At 54.7% G+C, this 7,062-nt stretch overlaps 1 non-coding gene across 1 annotated transcript; it reads right to left on the bottom strand.

The window, feature by feature from the left end:
* Positions 1-1,592: 1,592 nt before the first annotated feature.
* Trnak-cuu lies at positions 1,593-1,669 on the bottom strand. The gene has a single exon. It is a non-coding gene; the product is annotated as a tRNA-Lys (tRNA).
* Positions 1,670-7,062: the final 5,393 nt, after the last annotated feature.

Genomic DNA, 7,062 nt, shown 5'->3' with positions numbered 1-7,062 from the left:
TCTCTGTATCGCTCAGGTTGGAATCAAACTGGAGATCCTCCAGCCTCTGCCTCCCTGAGTGCTGGGGTTATAGGTGTGTGCCACTACACCTGGTTTTGAAACCATGATTTCAATAGCACATCACTTCCATAAAATAATTGTGAGAACACCCCACCCCCCCAATGGTGTCTAGGGAAAGCACTCAAATGGAAGGAGCTTCCTGGAATGTCAGGACTGAGAAATCTCATTGGAGTCCACAGACAGCCCTGCCAGAGACAGACACCCATGGCAGGGACATTGCCCATTCCTTTCCTCCTCTGGTGGGGCTCCTGCTGGATGTAGCCTTCTGCCCTTCTTGGGCAGTTACACCTACATGGAAGGTGTATGTGGGACAGCTGAAGTCTGAGGATGGCTTGAAAAGGGAGACCCTACCTAAAAAATATTTAAAGCTAAAAAAGGCCTGGGGGTGTGGCTTAAGTAGTAGAGCACCTGATAGCAAGTTTGAGTACTAGAGTTCAAACCCCAGTACAGAAAAAAAGGAAGGAAGAAAGGGAAAAGAAAAGATAGGGAGAAAGGAGAGAGTGGAATATTACTCAGCAATGAAAAGGAAGGGCATCCTGACATATGCTACGATGTGAGGGACTTGAGGACAGGGACTGAGTGACACAGCAGACACAGGACACACCAAAGATCCATTCATGGCAGCTCCCTAGACGGTCAGATACACAGAGATGGGAAGTGGGGTGTATGTGTGAGACAGAGACCGAGCCCATGGGGGAAGGTGTTAGGACTGACCTGAGAACCTGAGTAACTAAATATAAGTTTTAGTGTTAAAATTATAACAGCTTCTAAACCCTGGTGATGACTCCATGCTAGAGGGCTGCACCCTCACCCATGAGACTAGTTTCTTGTAGTTTGACATTTAAAAATGTAGGGAGCACTTGTTCCCCTCTGTACCTGGGTAGCAACCATGGTAACAGGCAGTAAAAAAATGATCATAGTCATAGACTATAGAAATAACCATAATAGTAGTAGAAATGCCATGGTAACTGTTGGGTTGGTGTTGGGGAAGCCTTGGCCTTGAGGGGGAAGGGCATTGGAGAGTGCGCCCGAGACGCCGCCCTTCCCCCAGCCCTGGGGAATGCGGAAGCAGGCCACAATTCTCTGGGTCCGGAACCAGAAGAACCGGCTTTGCGAACAGCCCCCCAAACTTTCTCGCCAGCCCATGTGCCCCCAGTCTCGTGGGTTTTCACCCCTGGCGTGGCACTTTCCAAGTGACGTTAGCTCATGAGGGGGTCCTATGGCAAGCTCGCCAGCCTATCAGCGCTCTGGCTGATCACCCTTCTCTAGTCCCTTCCTACCATTAGCCTTTGCCCCACCCTAATAAATCAGATTGCTCATGAAGCGTCTCCGAGATCCGCGCATGCCTGGCTTTCTTCATGGGTAAGGAGGGAGTAAAGAGATCTCGTATGGCCCCGTGCACCTGAGGTCTTTCCTGAGCCCCCCCCACTCCACCCTGGCCTTAACTGCGGGTCAGGTGACCAGGGGAGAGGGTGAGAAAGGGAGCTGTTAGAAGCATAGCAGAGCCAGGGGAGGTGACCTGAGCCCGGCACTTGGCGCCCAACGTGGGGCTCGAACCCACGACCCTGGGATTAAGAGTCCCATGCTCTACCGACTGAGCTAGATGGCAGGTTGGTTTACTTATGATTGAGTACTGGATTGTTTTGGCCTGCTCAAGCTTGCTTAGTGGTAATGGGAAAACATGGTCGCAATTGTTAAAATAAAGTTGGTACTAGGTCAGCCTGACCGCAATATTCTGCTTCTGTAAACGGCTTGCTTAACCCATTTGTGACTTGCTCTACCCTCTGCATTAACCCCCTGCATCAGTGATACGGGACCACCTGTTGTCAGTTCCTGATATTGAGGCCAGTTCCTGATATCAAAGCCAAAATAGATAACTGAAAGGGTAGATAGCCAATAGAAATAGGACAAGACTTGCTTGCTAAATGCCATCCAATCAAGTATCTGCCAAGTTGAAAATACCTTGCCCCTGTTGTAATCACAATAAAAACCCTGCCTCTCTGAGGGTCGGGACTCTCAATCCAGATCCCCTGCGTCGGTGAGTGTTGGGAGTCCAGGCTTGAGCTCGCAATAAAGACTCTTGTGCGTTTGCATTGGAATCGGCTCCTTGGTGGTCTTTGGGAACCGGAAATCTAGGCATAACAAAGGGACTTGGTATTGAATGGGGACAGAGCTTCAGTGTGGGAGATGGGAGGTAGTGATGATCCCGCAGCCGTGCTGCATGTAGATTTTGTTTGTCAGTTGTGAGGCTTAAGCTCATGGCCTGGGCACTGTCCCTCAACCCTTTTTGCTTAAAGCTAGTGCTCTACCACTTTGAGCCACAGCTCCACTTCTGGCTTTCTGGTGGTTAATTGGAGATAAAACATCTCATGGACTTTCCTGCCTGGGCTGGCTTTGAAGTGCCATCCTCAGAGTGTGCAGATTTTATGTTGTGTATACACTACCAAACTAAAAGCAAAGCAAAAGCCAGGCACTGGCGGCTCACACCTGTACACGGGAGGCTGAGATCTTGCAGGTTTGAAGCCAGCCTGGGCAGAAAAGTCTGGGAGACTCTGTTGTCAATTAACTAGTAAAATGCCAGGCTGAAGGAAGTGGCTCAAGTGGTAGAGTTCTAGCTGTGATCAAGCCACCTGAGAGAGGGACAGAGAAGTCCTGAGTTCAAAATCCCAGTAACGATGGTGATGTGGAGCCATTGGAGCCTAACTACTGCTCCGGGCGGTGCTTCAGCACCCTGGACAGCTCCCCGGGCGCCGCTCAGCCAGCGCGGGACCATCAGACAACTACTGTCTGTGGGTCCACAAGCCTGTTCTCCCACTCCTTCGTCCATCTAACTCCTACTGGCTCCAAAATCCTATTGTCACACCTCCCCCCCCCCCCGTCTCACCCCAGGGAAACTTCCCAGTCCCTGCCGGGCTTCAATGATGTCTCTAAAGGAGTGCAGATACACGCGACCACCTAGAGATCTGCACGTCTCCCAGCCTGGAGAGAGGAAGTCTGAGCCTTCTGTCTAAAGCTCTGCACTCTTGCACTCTTCTCTCCCCCGTCTGGGCTTTCTGACTGGGCTAGGTGAGGGTGGGGGGGAGAGGCTTGGGAGGGGGACAGGTTGCCTTTTTGCCTCTGGCAGGATGGGGCACAAACCCTGAGGCAGTGAGGGAGGCAGCCACCCTAATAGTAAGTAGTGGGGTGTCTAATGTCCATGAAGATTGCCATGCTTAGGACTTCTGTGGAGGGGTGTGTGTGTGTGTGTGTGTGTGTGTGTGTGTGTGTGTGTGTGTCCTGGGGCTTGAACTCTGGGCCTGGGTGCTGCCCCTGACCTTTTGCATAGCGGGTGTCACTTACACTGTGGGCGTGCCCGACGAGGTGAGGGTGTGGCTTATGGCATGTGTGTCAGATCATTTGGATGTGGCTGCAGTAGTGAGGCATGGCTTACGCTATAGGGGTGTGGCTTAGGTTTGGGGGCTTGTGCCTTCAGCCTCAGAGCACCTGCTTTTCTTCCTAGGACTGCCCGGGGGGGTTCTCCTCAGAGGGATATGATAAAGCTGAGGCTTGCTTTGGGGTGCAGCTAGTGGCTGAGCACTAGCCTGGCATGTGCAATATCCTGATTTCCATCTCACTTCTGTCTTGATTCCTATTGGAATCTTGCCAGCCCAACTAGGAAAGCCTCTGAGACCTTTTTTTGTTTGTTTGTTTGTTTGTTTTTGCCGGTCCTGGGGTTCGAACTCTGGGCCTGGGCACTGTCCCTGAGCTCTTTTACTCAAGGCTAATGCTCTACCATTGTGATCCACAGTGCTGCTTCTGGTTTTCTGGTGGTTAACTGGAGATAACAGTCTCATAGACTTTCCTGCTTGGACTGGCATCAAAGTACAATCCTCAGATCCCTCCTGACTAGCTAGGATTATAGGCATGAGGCACTGGCACCCAGCTTCATGAGACTCTTAATCTCCAGTTAAAAACAAGAAGTGGAGCTGTGGCTCAAGTGGCAGAGAGCCAGCCTTAAGGGATCAAGCTAAGGGATAGCACCCAGGCTCTGAATTCAAGTCCCAGTACACACACACAGACACACACACACACACACACACACACACACACACACACACACACACACTGCTCCATCCATCCACACAGAGGAATATTCATCAGCAATAAAAAAAAGAAATGAGGCCCTAATATAAGCTACAATGAATGTGCCTTATAAACCAGACCCAAAAGGTCACACACCATGGGAATGAATTGATAGGTAATGTTGAGAATTGACAGGCAAATCCACAAAGATGAAAAACAGAGGTGTGGTTGCAGAGGAAGGGAAACAAATTAACTTATAATTGAAGATGTTGCAAAAGTTCTGGAGAGTTTTAGGAAAGCAGAAGAGGATGAGGGAGAGTGACAGGTGAGGTTGATAGACACTGCGTGCACGTGTAAAAATATCACAGTGAAAAAAAAGTCCTGATGTGAGATCAAGCAGATGGTTGCACAACATATAATGTACATTATTTACATTTTTGCCACAATTTTTTAAAAGTACGTTATACTAAATCAGGGTTGGAGGCATGGCTCAGTCAGTAGAGAACCAGCCAATGAGCAAAAGCATCAGGTGCGGAGTTCAAGTCCTAGTCTTGGACCAAAAACCAAAAAAAAGTACATTATACTAAATGAAAAGCCAGAGAAAGAAATAGGAAAGAGTGTTCAGCGCGGCAGGGTAGGGCGTAATCAGCCAGTCTGAGGAGATCACTTCTGAACTGACACATGATTCACATGTAAACCAGAAGGTTCGCATATCTGACAGGGTAAACATTGCAGGCAAAGGTCTTATGGTAAAAATGAATTCGATGTTTTCCTGGAGCAGGCAGGAAACCATGGCAAGAACTCGGGAGGATTAGGAGAGCACGACAGGGCTCAATTCCTATTTGGGATCACAACAAAGCCACAAAGTACCACAAACTAAGGGCTTCTGACAAGAGATGTGTCCTCTCATACTCTTGGAGGCGGCTCATCCTGAAGCCTGTGGAGAATCTATTCTAGTCTGCAGGAACTCCTTGCCATTCTTGGGCTTGTAGACACGTCATTCCATCTCTGCCCCCTTCGCCCGCATGGCCCTGCCTCGTGCGCCTCCCCCTTTTCCCTCTCAGTATGCCAATCATCAGATCCAGTGCCCGCCCTCATCCAAGATGGTTTCTTCACTGCATCTGCAACCGATTTCATCCGCAAAGACCCTTTTACAAACAAGGTCACATGCACAAGTTCCCGGGGATGGACTATAGTCTTGCCTGGGCCGGGGGGGGGGGGGGGGTGGGGACCATTCAACCCCTACAGTAAGGATTTGAAGGAACAACAACAACAAACGTTCCTGCAACACCAGACACATGGACAGTGCCCCTCGCCTCTACTCGCCCCGGCAGGCCTCTTAGTAAATCCTGGAACGCGGGTGCCGGTATGCAGGTCTGGCCGCACCGCCATTCCTCCCATCCTCCCCCATCCCCACCCCTGTGGGCCTCCATCCAAACTCTCTTTGGATCTGAGAGGCTGAGCTTTCGGCCCTACATCTGCCAACCAGCTTCTAGGGTTCTTCTGGGCGCATGCAGGGGGGAGCCCCGAACTCCAGCTTCCGCGAGGGCCGACGCACCCCTGAATCCTGGGAAAGCCAATAGGTCGCAGAGCCCCTCTGCCGTCTCGGGAAGGAGGGACGGCGCGCGGCCCCCACCCCCGCCGTGGCCCCCACCCACCCGCGCTCTCCCGCTCTCTGAGGAAGGAGAGCTCATTTATTTATCTGCGCCGAGTTTGTTTTTGCATCTGGGAGACACCCCGCCCCGGCGCGGCGGTGGGCGTGGCCTCCCCTCAGCCAATGGGAGACGCGGGTCTCTGGAGGGGCGTGGCCTATCGGGCCGTCCAGGCCGCCGCCCCCGCCCCGCCCCCTGCACACAAAAGCCGCCTGATTCACGGGCGGGGAAGCGGCGCCGCCAGCCCGCCGCCAGCGGGGAGGAAGGGACCTGAGGGCCGGGGGCCGGCGAGATGACGGGGGGCGCGGCGACCGCGGGGGTCCGCGACGCCCCGCGCTGAGCCGAGCCACCTCCCCCGGGGCCTGGGGCGGCGGAGCCCGCGAGCGCCGGCCGCATCGCCCCGGTGACCTTCCTCGGATGCGGAGTCGGCCCGCAGCCTCCCGGCGATGCGCTGAGGCCTGGGTACCGCGAGGGATGCGCGGCCGCACCCGGCCCGGCTCGCCTTTGTTTTCCGGTGACAGCGCCGAGAGGCGACGCCGCCCGGCAGGTGAGTGGCGCTCCTCACCTCCCCTTCCCCTCCCCGCCCAGCCAGAGGACTGACGCTTTATGCGGAAGCGGTCGGGGCGGCTTCCAAACCCGGGAGCCGCGGCGATGGGCGAGTGGGAGCGGGAAGCGCGCTCCGGGGGATGCGGGGTGCAAAGCCAGCGCCTCCGCCCGCGCGCCCGCGCCGCGCGCACCTCCGCCCCTTGCACCTGGAACCCGCGCAGCCCTGCCCCGCGCATCTCCTCCGCGTGCACCCGCGCCGCGTGCACACGCATCACGTGCACTTACTCGCAAGCCACAATTGTAACCATTTCTAGGCGCTCTGCACAGCCCGGGCGGGCCGCTGAAATGGACCTGACTCACCCGTGCACGCCGGGCTCCAGGGCAGCTGCGGGCAGGGAGGAAGGGGTTCATTCCCGTGTGGACCGGGGCTTGCCTACCAGGTGGGGAGAAGGGCAGTCGGGCAAGCTCGGGGACTCCTCCTCTTCTTTTCCCCAACTCGTGCGATGTAATAAAATTTCAGCACCAACGGAGCCGGGTCCTTCGCTGTGCCCAGGTGGGCAGCCGGGATCTCAGTGCGGGAGCGCGCGGCTCACTGGGGCCCCACTGCACCCCACATCTGGAGGAAGTGGCTCCGCCTCTGGCTGCCCCCCCTCCGCCCTCCCCCGAGCGGAACTCAGGCCCAGCGCAGGATGGGGAGAAAGCCCCCTTCCTCTAGGCAGGGCCGGGGTTTGCAGGCGGAGGA

This window comes from Perognathus longimembris, chromosome 3 (assembly GCF_023159225.1).
Source record: "Perognathus longimembris pacificus isolate PPM17 chromosome 3, ASM2315922v1, whole genome shotgun sequence".
Taxonomy (NCBI): domain Eukaryota; kingdom Metazoa; phylum Chordata; class Mammalia; order Rodentia; family Heteromyidae; genus Perognathus; species Perognathus longimembris.
Note: the sequence above shows the minus strand (reverse complement) of the source record. Positions and strands in the feature narration are given on the sequence as shown.